Below are 14086 nucleotides of genomic sequence, written 5' to 3'. Positions count from 1 at the left end.
AAATTGCATTATGAAAAATATAGCTCAAGAACACTTAAAATCAAATTTAAAGAGATTTAGGGGTGAAATTGTTACCCTTTTTGATAAACTCCTTATCAAATTCATGTTTAGAGCGGATTGTAGCGAGAAATTTGGTTGAATTTGGTGAAAATTTGATGAAAATTGAGAGGTTTTGGGGTGTATGTTCGTGTATATGTGTGTTTGTTGTGTGAAGAACAGACTCGCTGCCCTTTTTGATTCTGGCCAAAAATTCAGCTCCATGCGATGGCATGGAGTTGAAGTTCAAAACCCATGCGATCGCATAGGGGTCCGGGTACAGTGATTTTGGCTTCTTTTTTTAAATCATATAAAACCTTATAACTTATAAAACATATAATTAATAAAATTTTAAAAATTTGTTTCTTTTTAGGATGAGGGCGTTTCGGATCGATGTCCTAGTCCGTCCCTCGACAAAATTTTAAAATTTGTCAATTTTTAAGCGCGGTTTTAAAAGTAAAGATTTTTAGGTTTTTAAATGTTTTTGGCATACTTTAGTTCAATAAGATTAAAAATAATGATAATAAAAGTTCTCGTCCCTCCCTTGGGTAGAGCAATTTCGGTTCAAGAAGAATTTTTGTTTTTAAATTCACACCAAACTTAAATTTAAAATGCATAAAATTAAAAATTCATATTAAAAATTCACACCAAACTTAAATTATATTTTTTTTTATACATAAAAACTTATATTAAAAATATTAATTTTTCAAATATTTACAATTTTAAATATGTTGATTTAAAAAGTTTACAATATTATTTTAATCTTAATTTTAAAACAAAGTAAAAATAAAATTAAAAATCTTTTTGTTCTTTTATCCCACTTTAATCAATCAAATATTATCAAAAATATACGCCCCTCTTTTCGGTAAAGTAATTTCGGCTATTTTACCTAGTTTTACTCCTGACGAATTTCTGAAATATTTTAGGTTGATTGATTAAAGATATTTATACCTTAAGAATAAACGGTAAATTTCGCAGTGATGTAATAAATTTTTGTATGATATCAATAATTTCGATTACGCATACCTAATTTTATTGAATACCAATTTAATACTTTATAGCGAACAATTTAGCGTTTATTATCAAAAGGTTAAAAATAAAAATAAAAATGAAAACTATACATACTTACCTGTGAGATAGTATTCTTAGTGATATGCTTTAGCCCACTCATAAGATAGTCGGACTAATTGATTTTCCATAGCTACATATGCGTAACCTCGAGCATTCAATGTTTTTTCTTCTAAACATATGAACGGTCCATCTCTGCATAAAGTAACAAATTCGGTATTGGAATATGTTTGATTCGTCGAACATTTTCCTTCGTGTGACCATTTTCCGCATTTGTGACATCTTTCAAGGTGTCGAGCTCTCCTTTTTGCTGCGGATTTTGATTTTCCTTTACCAAATTGTAACTTATTATTTTCGTTCCTAGATTCTTTTCTTACTTCGTCCAATTTGCCTCTGATTAATGATACTATTTCACTTGGAAGGGTGTCATTATTACGTTTAGTGATCAAAGCGTGTAGCATTACACCATGGTTTAGTTCACAAGAAGTCTTCGTCTCGTAAAACCTAAAAAAATAAAAATTCAGAATGGGGGGAGAAGACTAGTTCTTTAGGGTCTGCTAGGGAAAGACCATTCGGGTTCTATTTTTGAGAACTACACGAAAACAGAAAATCTAACTCTAACAGAAATACATATTACCCTAAAAAGATTCGATTCTCCCCACACTTAGTTGAAATTGTGATTAACGTTATTTTTAATTGGATCATCAACAACTTGTATATCTTTGACTTTTTCTTCAATCCATTTGTTGATTTCCTCCGTCACTTTCACAAATTCAACTAACATTGCCTTTTCTTTTGGCGATAAATTGGATAGTAATCGGTTACATAACTTAAAGTTTCCCTTAATCTTAGCATCGTGAATCCGTTTATAAAGTTTCTTCGTTGAACTGTTAAAAACGGGTTCATCTAATTTCTTATCATCAACGGGGTTCTTTGTGATCGGATCATCATTAAGTGTTTCTTCATCTTCCCCACACTTATACGTTTTTATTGGTCTAACAGTTTTGGTTGGTGGATATCTAAACTTTCGGTTCACAAAGGTGATCGATTTATCATCATCCCTAAGTGTCATTCTACCTTCTCTTACATCAATTAATGCCTCGGTGGTTGCTAAAAATGGGCGACCTAAAATTAAAGGAATATCAAGGTTTTCCTCCATATTAATCACTATGAAGTTTGCAACAAAGGTCAAACATCCCACGTTAACAAGTAAATTATTTGCTATTCCAACCGGGTGTTTAATGGTTTGGTCAAATGATTGAACACCTATTTTGGTTGGTTTTAATTTACCCATACCTAATCTTTTGTATAAGGAAAGAGGCATAATATTTGCACTTGCTCCTAAATCTGCGAGTCCATTATATACAGCACCATCATTAAGCAAGCAAGAAATGATAAATTCACCCGGGTCTCCTGCTTTAGTAAGTCGAGTTGGTTTGTAAACCTTTTTCGGATGTTCTTTTCTTGGTTCTTTCACTTCTATTTGAACTTCTTGTTCACATTTTTCTTCGTTTCTTGGAATGGGAGGTTTGTATAAGAATTCTTCTTCATCACTCCAATTTGAATCCTCCCTATTTTCCAATTTTGATTTTTCATATGTTGTTGATAACATATTTATGTTTTCATTTTGAAGGTTTTCTTGGGTGGTGAAATTATGATTAACTTCATTGTCAACTTCCATCGGACCATGTATGTAATGTTTAACTCTGTGACCATTAACTTTAAATTCAATCCCATTTGAATTTATTAACTCTATTGTTCCGTATGGGAAAACTCTTTTGACTATGAATGGTCCAGACCATCTTGATTTCAATTTTTCAGGAAATAGCTTGAATCGTGAATTGAAAAGAAGAACTCTGTCTCCTTCTTTGAATTCTTTTGAACTTCTGATTCTTTTATCATGCCATTTCTTCGTTCTTTCTTTATAGATTAACGAATTTTCGTATGCTTCTTGTCTTAATTCTTCTAATTCGTTTAATTGACTTAATCATAGACGTCCAGCTTCATGTAAATCAAGATTACATGTCTTCAAAGCCCAAAATGCTTTGTGTTCAATTTCTACTGGAAGATGACATGCTTTTCCGTAAACGAGTTTAAAAGGTATGGTTCCAATTGGAGTTTTGTAGGCTGTTCTAAAAGCCCAGAGTGCATCCTCCAATTTCATGGACCATTCCTTCGGATTTGATCCTACGGTTTTCTCTAGAATACGTTTTAAAGCTCGGTTGGTATTTTCAACTTGTCCACTTGTTTGTGGATGATATGCGGTGGAGATTTTATGAGTTACTCCATATCTTTTGAGAACTTTCTCAAGTTGATTATTACAAAAATGAGTACCCCGATCACTTATTAAAGCTTTCGGTGTTCCGAACCTTGCAAAAAGATGTTTTAAAAAGTTGACTACAACTCGTGCATCGTTAGTTGGGAGAGCTTGTGCTTCCGCCCATTTAGATACATAATCAATGGCAACCAGAATGTATAGATTATTATGAGATTTTGGAAATGGACCCATAAAGTCAATACCCCAAATGTCAAATACTTCACATACTTGAATGACATTTTGTGGTATTTCATCACGTTGACTTATTTTTCTGGCCCTTTGACAAGCATCACAGGATTTGCAAAGAAGGTGTGCGTCTTTGAAAATTGTAGGCCAATAGAATCCAGTATCGTAAACTTTTCTTGCTGTTAGTTGAGGCCCATAATGCCCTCCTGTTGGTCCTGCGTGACAATGGTTTAAGATTTGACTAGCTTCATCTCCGAATACACATCGGCGTATTATTCCATCAGGACAACTTTTAAACAAATGTGGATCTTCCCAGATGTGATGCCCCATACAAAACCATCGTGTACGAATCATCAACAACAGGATCATTACAAGGTTAAGTACTATATGCTGTAATTAAAGAAGTTGCATTCACGATAAAAAGGTGATGTCATAACCGACACCAAATGATTTACATTTCAAAAGCATGCTTCACTAAGTAGAAGCAAATAATAAGTGTATGTGACCACAATGGTCGTTACAAGTCATAGTTCAAAAGTACGAATGTTTGAATGCAAAGTAAAGTAGTTCATGCGTGGACAACTCTAAGCAGCGGGTTCTACAGCACGACTAGTACACAGCGGAAGCAACCTCAAGCACCTGAGAAATACATGCTTAAAAACATCAACACAAAGGTTGGTGAGCTATAGTTTAAGTATAACAGTATGTAAGGTAGGCCACGAGATTTCAGTGCTACAAAGAGCGTTTCAAAACAGTATGATAAAGTATATGTTAACCGTGGGCACTTGGTAACTAACTTAACGTTTATACCCCCTGAAAGTACACTTGGCAAGTGTGTATGTTTACGAAGTATTAAACACTCGTTAAATGCTAGCGCTACTAGCCCGAGTGGGGATGTCAAACCCTATGGATCCATATCTAAGATTCGCGTTCACGGTTCAAAAACCAATGATTAAACGTTACCGAGCTAAAGGGAATGTTTATGCCGTTGTATAACCCACACATATATAAGTTTAAGTACTCGTGCCTAGTATGTAAAATAGAAAATGCGCATGTATTCTCAGTTCCCAAAATAGTTAAAGTAAAAAGGGAATGCTATAACTCACAATGATATGTAGCGGTAAAGTAGTAGTCGGGAAAGGTGTGCAAGTAAATGGTCCGAAGTCCTCAACCTAAGTCAAATAGTACTAAGTCAGTAAATCGTCTTAATAGGTTTAAAAGTATGTAATTAAGGTCTTAAGGGTCATCATCATTCATCATCAAACAAAAGGCGTAAAGTAAGTTTCGTTTATGAAAGTAGTTTTCAACAAAGTCTGACTTCAGTCAGTCACCACGGCCTCTACCCTTACTTAATTAAGGTGAGACCAGTGGCCATGGCTCCGTCTATGAGTCTCTTAAGTGTGGTAAAATTTACAGAAGCAAACTCGTCTTGGTTTGACCGTGGCAGCGGTCTAAGTGCGAGTAGGTCAGAAATTTCTGCACAACGTTAAAGGACATAGTAACGATCGGAGGGCCATAAATCCTAAACCGTAACTCGGATTAAGACGAGTCCTATATGAAAAGTTATCTACTCGAAAAGTTATATCTAAAAATCAAGGTTAGAACAGCCCAGGTCTACTGGTATGTTCCAGAAGCATCAGGTTAGTAGGTTTTGGACAGAAGCAGTGAGTTTAAAAGGGTTCCGGTGGTCTTGGTGCTTGATGTTCATCATGGTTCTCATCCTTGATGCATATAGCTTCAAGTGTACAACTCATTGATGTATCTACATCATCTTAACCAAGTCTTGACCATCATAACCCATGTGCAAGTCTAAGACATGAAGCACAACTCACTTAAGAGTTGTATGAAGTTTGATGAACCAAAGTTGCATCAAAGTCTTAGATCTAACACATACATGGACTTTAAAGCTAATAACAAGTTACAAACTTGAAAGTAAACTAACTAATCAAGATCATAAGTAGTAGAACATAGTTCTTAGTTTGATCTTGAAGATCCAAGACTCAAAAGTCTAGATCCAACATAAGTGTACCAAGTTATAATAATAGAAAGTTTACTTACATGTTCTTGAACTTTTAAAGTTAACTTTAGTTCAAGATTAATGAGATCAAAGTTAACTAGTAACATTTGACCAATTTTAACCAACATACATGAATTTAAAGTGCATAATATAAGGAAATAAACTAAGTAAACTAGTAACTAGTTCATGGGTTGTTCATACTTTAAAGATTCAAACCAAAGTTTGATCTTTAAGAAAGTAAACTTTAAAGTTTACTAACATGAATTACAAGTATGATTTACAACACATGAACCTTAAATCTTTTGGAACAATAAAAGTAGAATCATAAACTAGTAAGTTTATGTTCTTGAGTGTTCTTGTAATACAAGATAAAAGAAAAATGAAACTAGTAAGTTTGATTCTTGAAACTAGTAAAGAACAACAACTAGTAACTACAAGTAAGTAAATAATAATCAAAGACAAGTAACATTAAACAAAAGAATGATGATGATGAGGGTTTAGTGCTATGGTTTTGCAAGAGAAAGAAGAGAAGAAAAGTCACAAGTTACTTACAATCTTTTAGAGAAAAAGAGAGAAAAGATAAGAGAAAAGTGAAGTAGCAAGTAAGTGTGTGTGAGTGAAATGAAGATACATGAGAATAAGTAGTAAAAAAAAAAGATTTTGAACTCCCCATATGGCCATATGGCCGTTGGTTTTCATCAAGGGGAGGGGGGGAGAGTTGTTTAGTGGTCTCTTGCATGAAAAGTCTTACAAAGGTGGTTAATAAGTGGGGTTTCATGGGGATTACATGCAAACTAGATTTCAATTCTTAACTAACTAGTTCCTTTCACTAAATAATACTTACAAGTGAATGACATGGGCTAACTAAGTCCATTAATAATGTAAGGTGGGCTTATAAGCCCAAAGTCATAAGTCCATAACACTAACAAAGCCCAAGTTCACTTAATTAACAAATACACCCAATTAAAGCCCAAGTAACTAAATAATCACCATAGTTACTTAAAATGATTAATAAAACTAATCATGAATGTAAATAATACTTGAAAATATTATTCGTGAAGTTTCGTGTGTCACAAAGACGTTTCGGGCAATTAAAGTCAAGTACGGGCAATCATGGTAACAAGTAAATGTAATAACATACATTCATTTTATCACACGTATTAATAATAACAATTATTAATAAATAAACGTTGGAAAATCCAGGGTCGTTACACCAGAAATAGTGTTTTATATCACTAAAGAATTTCTTTCATTTTTGGTACGATAATCCTTTTTCAAGGAATCCACATACTAAGTAGTTTGCATAGTATGCAAACCATGGAATTTCACTATAATCTATCTTCAATAGATATTCATCAGGAAAGTTGTCTTGTATGGCCTATTCATTTAGAACTTCTAATTCAGGATTTTCAAGACGAGAAAGATGATCAGCGGCGAGATTTTCTGCTTCCTTTTTATCTCGGAATTCAATATCAAACTCTTGTAAGAGTAAGATCCAACGGATTAATCTTGGTTTGGCATCTTGTTTTGAAAATAGGTATCTAAGAGCAGAATGGTCGGTATAGACCACCGTTTTAGCTAGAACTAGATATGAACGAAATTTGTCAAAAGCAAAGACAATAGCAAGGAGTTCTTTTTCAGTAGTTGTGTAATTCGTTTGTACTCCTTGTAACATCTTACTAGCATAATATATAGGTTGAAATCGTTTTTCAATCCTTTGTCATAAAATGGCTCCCATTGCAAAATCACTTGCATCGCACATTAGTTCAAATGGTAGATTCCAATTTGGAGTTATCATGATCGGCGCATTATTGAGTTTCTCTTTAAGTATATTAAAAGATTTGATGCATTCATCTGAAAAGATGAATGGAGCATCCATTTCTAGGAGTTTATTCATAGGAGTGGCAATTTTAGAAAAATCTTTTATAAAACGTCGGTAAAAACCGGCATGCCCTAGAAAACTCCTGACTCCTCTAACATTGGTTGGATGTGGAAGTTTAGCAATTACATCTACTTTAGCTCTATCCACTTCAATTCCTTCCTTTGAGATTTTATGTCCAAGAACGATGCCTTCTTTAACCATGAAATGGCATTTCTCCCAATTAAGTACTAGATTTGATTGTTCGCATTTAATAAGCATTCGTTCAAGATTAACTAGACATAATTCAAATGTATCACCGAAGACTGAAAAGTCATCCATGAAAACTTCCATGCATTCTTCTATCATGTCGTGAAAAATCGCCATCATGCACCTTTGAAAGGTTGCAGGGGCGTTGCAAAGTCCAAATGGCATGTGTTTGTAAGCAAAAGTACCATAAGGGCACGTGAATGTGGTTTTCTCTTGGTCCTCGGGTGCTATTGGAATTTGAAAATATCCGAAAAAACCATCAAGAAAACAATAGTAACTATTTCCGGCTAATCTTTCCAACATTTGATCAATAAAAGGTAAGGGAAAGTGATCTTTTCTGGTGGCGTCATTTAATTTTCTATAATCAATACAAACACGCCATCCTGTTACAGTCCTAGTAGGAATAAGCTCATTTTTCTCATTTGTAATGACAGTCATGCCACCCTTCTTAGGCACGCATTGAACTGAGCTTACCCATGGACTATCAGAAATTGGATAAATTAAACCTGTATCTAGCAGTTTAATTATTTCTTTCTTAACAACATCTTGCATATTTGGATTTAGTCTTCGTTGGCGTTGCACATACGTTTTATGACCTTCTTCCATAAGGATTTTATGTGTGCAATACGAAGGACTTATTCCTTTAATATCATGAATCTTTCATGCAATAGCTGGTTTATGAGCTTTTAACACAGAAATGAGTTGAGATTTTTCATTTTCAGTAAGATAAGATGATATTATTACAGGTAATTCAAGTTCACCATGTAAATAAGCGTATTCCAAATGGTTTGGAAGTGGCTTTAACTCTAATGTCGGTGGTTCTTCTATCGATGATTTATATCGATATCTGTCTTCTTCTTTTAACATTTGAATTTCTTCGGTTGTTGGTTCATATCCATTAGCCATAAGTGTAGCTAACATTTCAGTTTCATCAATTGGTTCAGTACTTTCTCCTAAAGAACATTCTCCTGTTCCTTGTAATTCTGGAAATTCTTCTTACAATTCTGCATGTGAATCTATAGTTTGAATATAATAACATGTATCATCTGCAGATTGCGGTTGTTGCATTGTTCTATCAACAGAAAAGGTAACACTCTCGTCCTCTATACTTAGGGCCAGTTTCTTACCAAACACGTCTATTATTGCTTTAGCCGTGTTTAAGAATGGTCTTCCTAATATGAGAGAAACTCGAGAATCTTCTTCCATGTCCAGAATAACAAAATCTACTGGAAATACTAACGTACCAACTTTAACTAGCATGTTCTCCATTATCCCTCTAGGATATTTTACTGATCGATCTGCTAGTTGTATACTTATTCTTGTTGGTTTCAATTCTCCAAGGTCTAGTTTAGCGTATAGTGAATACGGCATTAGATTTATACTAGCACCTAAGTCTGCCAATGCTTCCATTGAACTAAGACTACCCAGAAAATATGGAATTGTGAAACTTCCTGGATCAGATAATTTTTCTGGTATCTTATTCAACAGCACTGCAGAACAATTAGCATTCATAGTAACAGCCGAGAGTTCTTCCATTTTCTTTCTATTCGAGATTAGATCTTTCAGAAATTTAGCATATCTAGGCATTCCTGAAATTACATCAATGAAAGGAAGATTGACATTTATTTGTTTAAACATATCCAAGAATTTGGATTGCTCAGCTTCAAGTCTCTCTTTTCTCATTTTACTCGGGTAAGGAAGTGGTGGTTGGTATGGTTTAACATAAGGTTTAGCCTTAACTGTGTTATCTTCATTAACCTTTTCAACTACCGGTTCTTTTTCCTTATCTTGATCAGATTGTGGTTCTTGTGGAGTAGGAATAGCTTCATCAGAAATTACAGGTATTTCAGGTGGTTTAATTGTAATACCACTTCTTGTGGTAATGGCTTTAGCTGTTTCATTCCGGGGTTAGCATTTGTATCACTTGGTAGACTTCCCGGTTTTCTTTCACCTATCAACCTTGCTAGGTTACTTACTTCTTGTTCTAGATTTTGAATAGAAGCTTGTTGATTTCTAAATGCTTGAGCATTTTGTTCATTCGTTTGTTTCTGAGATGTGAAAAACTGAGTTTGAGAATCAACTAGCTTCGACATCATGTCTTCTAAATTTGGCTTTTTATCATCGGTTTGTGGTGGTTTGTTTTGAAAAACAGGTCTTTGCTGGTTGTAAGTATTATTGGATACTTGTAGAGTGCTAGAACCTTGTTGGTTGTTGTATGGAACATTTCGGTTATAGTTCTGGTTTTGATTGTAGATTGGTCTTGGCGGTTAATAATTATTCTGATAATTATTTCCAGGCCTTTGGTTTATGTATAAAACATTCTCTCTTTGTTCCATTGTTAGTTCAATACTGAGACAATCTTTTGTCAAATGTGGTCCTCCACACTGCTCACAACTAATTCGTATTGAGTGTATATCTTTATTCATCTTTTCCATTCGTCTCTCGACAGCATCTATCTTTGCGGAAATGGAATCTAAGTCATGGCTAGAATCGGCTCTAGCTGCTTTAGATGATCTAACGATATCTTTTTCTTGGTGCCACTCATGTGAGTGGGAAGCAGTGTTATCAATAATTTTATAAGCATCAGTTGCTGTTTTCTTCATAATGGAGCCACCAGCTGCTATATCTATGTCTTTTCTTGTAGTGATGTCGCATCCTTGGTAGAATATTTGTAGTATTTGACAAGTGTCTAAACCATGTTGCGGACATCCTCTTAGTAATTTTCCAAATCTTGTCCAAGCCTCACATAAAGTTTCATTTGGCTTCTGTGCGAAAGTAACAATTTCTCCTTGAAGTCTAACGGCTTTAGATGCCGGAAAGAATTGTTTAAGAAATTTTTCAACTAGAACGTCCCATGTATCAATCGCCCCTTCAGGTAACGATTTCAACCAATCTTTGGCTTCTCCCTTTAAAGTCCAGGGAAATAACATGAGATATATCTGTTCATCCTCTACTTCTCTGATTTTAAATAGAGTGCAGATCCTATTAAAGGTACGAAGATGTTCGTTTGGATCTTCCTTCGGTGCACCACTAAATTGACATTGATTAGTTACCATGTGTAGAATTTGTCCTTTGATTTCATAATCTGGCGCATTAATGTCAGGTTGAGTAATTGCGTGACCTTGGCCAGTGCGTTTAGCTCTCATTCGGTCTTCCATACTTAGAGGTTCCAGATTCTCCATGATTGAATTTGTTGAATTTGAATCACTATAGGATTCTGATTTAATGGTAGGTTCCTCAACAATCTCTGTTTGAATGATTGGTGGTTCTGGAGGAAAGATTAATGGTTCAGGATCTATGAATTGTCCCTGAATATTCTCCGGATTCTCAATTGTGAGGTCGGGTTCAAAAAATGAATTATTGGAAATTTAAATTAGAGTACTTGGTCGACTGGATGACGATTCTAAAGAAAAATCAACGGCGACAATATTTGCTAGATGTCTTGATCTGGTTACAGGTGGTGAACGTACAAAAGGTGGTGAACGTTTTGCTCGGTGCATTCACTGAATATCCTATTAGTTATAAAAATAAGAAAAATTATATAAGTTATCAAATTAATAGACTTTTCTGATTTTGCCCACGTTTCGAATAGCCAAAAGATGCAGCAGAGGGGCAGGATTCGTTTAGTCTCAATATAATTGAGTACTGTTTGGCTCCAATAACCCGGTCCACGTACAAATCTAACTATTACTACGAACCAGAAAATTTTGATGTCTATCAATTTAACCACTTAAAAATAATTTTTCGTAATTTAAAGAAATTTTAGAGAAGAAATAGAAAAAAATCTAAGTCCTAAAACTAGAATGTCGAGAAATAAGAAAGAAAAAGAGCGCGTCGAAAAAGGTCGAAAAATAAAAGATCGAAAAATAATAGGCGTCGAAAAATAAAAATAAGAAAGTAGCGCGTCGTAACTTAAAAGGCACTAAAATTTAAGAATTAAAAGTTGCGTCTAAAAATATTAAAGCTTAAAAGGAATACTGTATCCCAAATGACAATAACTTAAAAAGGTACTAAAACTTAAAAAGGTGTCACAAAATTCTAAAGCACCTAAATCTTAGTCTAAAGAAAAAGCACTTAAGAGATTTTACGGCAAAGCCTAAAAATCTAGAAGTAAAAATAACATGGCAAAAACTATGACTTAAAACTAAAAACGAGCGAAAATACAAATATTACGCTAAAACAAAATAAAAGTTACAAAATATAAAAATAATCTTAAAGTTGTAAAAAGTACAATTTTTATAAAAATATTATTTTTATATTATTTATTTTATAAAACTATTAATTTTATAATTTAATTAAACTAAATAAACTTAAAATACAAATTAAATAAAAACTAAATTAAATAATTAAATAATCTAACCCTAATTAGGGTTTAAATTAAATAATAATAATAATAATAATTACCGTAATGATTGCTGTTTTAGGGTTGTTTGTGGCGTGTTTGTCAAGGCCATGCGATCGCATGGTCCTCACCTTATAAATCCATGCGATCGCATGAAGTAGGTTTTCGGGCCAGGTGGGTTAGGCTGCTACAGTATAGCCCGTAAACTTTTATATTTTGTTTTTTTTTCTGTTTTATGATTTATATTGAATAAAATATAAATATCTTAGATAAATATTTAATTTTAAAAACTAAAATAAAAATACTTTTATAAATTTTAACAACTCTTAACAACAAAAATATAAATTTTGTTTTTCTTTTTATATTTTTGGAAACTAAAACGTATTTTTTTAAAAACGTATTTTTATAAAAGTAAACTAAAAATTAATAAAAATCTTTTTTTATAGCGTTGCGCTTCCGGCGTTTAAGCAGAATTGTCCCCGGCAGCGGCGCCAAAAATACTTGATGTGTGCGAGGTGTACTAGGAAATAGCATTATTTTTATAACGAAATAACTATTAAATACGATACAATTTTATACAAGATATTTATTTATTTATAGAATGGATATACCTAAACCTTGCTACAACACTTATAGGCAGTGTACCTAGTCGTACAGAAGTGTAGTTTTTAGTAAGTCCGGTTCGTCCACAGGGAACTCTTAAACAAGCTTAACGCTATATTAGTTTTAAATTTATAAAAATACAAATATATATATATATAAGTGATATTATTATTATAAAAGGGGGTTTTTACCGTTTAATGACCGGTTTGTCGATTTTAAAACTTTAGTCGCAGTTAAAACCTAATGTAAAATATTAAAAATAAATATAACTTAATTTAAAGCGTAAAGTAAATAACGATAATGAAATTGCGGTAATAAAAGTGCGATAAAATAAAATTGCGATAATTAAAGAGTACGATAATTAAAAGTGCAATTAAATACAATGACAATAAATAAAAGTGCGATAATTAAAAGTGCAATTAAATATAAAATAAAGGAAATTAAATATGAAATAAAGGAATTATGCTTATTTAAACTTCCGTAATCATGATGTTTGACGTGTTGATTTTAGTTTATTCCCATGGGTTAATTGTTCTTTGTCCTGGATTATTCAATATGTCCATACGGATTTGTCCATAATAGTCCATCAGTCATAAATATAAAGTGCGAAAGCCTTCGTCAAATTATTCTTATTCCCGAAGTCAAATATTCCAACTAATTGGGGATTCGAATTGTAACAAGGTTTTAATACTTTGTTTAATGAATACACCAGGTTATTGACTGCGTGTAAACCAAGGTTTTACTACTTTGTTAACAATTACACCAATTACCCTTGAATGTAATCCACCCCTGTTTTAACAAGTCTACTAACTATTAATCCAGTTCCGTGTCCGGTAAAATGAACAATTATTGGTATTTATAGATATCCCGCCCACCGTACTCAGTCAAGCGTATGTGGTTATATATAAATACGTCAAATTATAAGTCTATATATTAAATTAACGAGGTATCGTTTAGTTAATATAAAAACCCATTAATAGCCCATAGTCTAATTTCCACAAGTGTCGTTCTTTTGTCCAAACCCCAATTATGGTACAAAGCCCAATTACCTAATTTTAATATTTTTAGGCCAACATCATGATTACTTCGGTATTAAATAAGCATAATAATAACTTAACTACGAGACATTAAATTAAAAAGGTTGAACATAACTTACAATGATTAAAAATAGCGTAGCGTTACACGGACAGAATTTCGACTTACACCCTTACAACATTCGCTAACATACCTTTATTATTAGAAATTAAAATTAAAATTAAAATTATAATATATATATATATATATATATATATATATATATATATATATATATATATATATATATATATATATATATATATATATATATATATGTTTACGTATGAAGGAAGAAGAAAAAGATGTGTTATA

General features: G+C 33.0%; 1 non-coding gene across 1 annotated transcript; it reads left to right on the top strand.

The window, feature by feature from the left end:
- The first annotated feature begins 10443 nt into the window (after nucleotides 1–10443).
- Nucleotides 10444–10550, top strand: LOC139850821 (small nucleolar RNA R71). The gene has a single exon (XR_011760199.1). It is a non-coding gene; the product is annotated as a small nucleolar RNA R71 (small nucleolar RNA).
- Nucleotides 10551–14086: the final 3536 nt, after the last annotated feature.

This window comes from Rutidosis leptorrhynchoides, chromosome 5 (genome assembly GCF_046630445.1).
Source record: "Rutidosis leptorrhynchoides isolate AG116_Rl617_1_P2 chromosome 5, CSIRO_AGI_Rlap_v1, whole genome shotgun sequence".
Classification (NCBI taxonomy): domain Eukaryota; kingdom Viridiplantae; phylum Streptophyta; class Magnoliopsida; order Asterales; family Asteraceae; genus Rutidosis; species Rutidosis leptorrhynchoides.
Note: the sequence above shows the minus strand (reverse complement) of the source record. Positions and strands in the feature narration are given on the sequence as shown.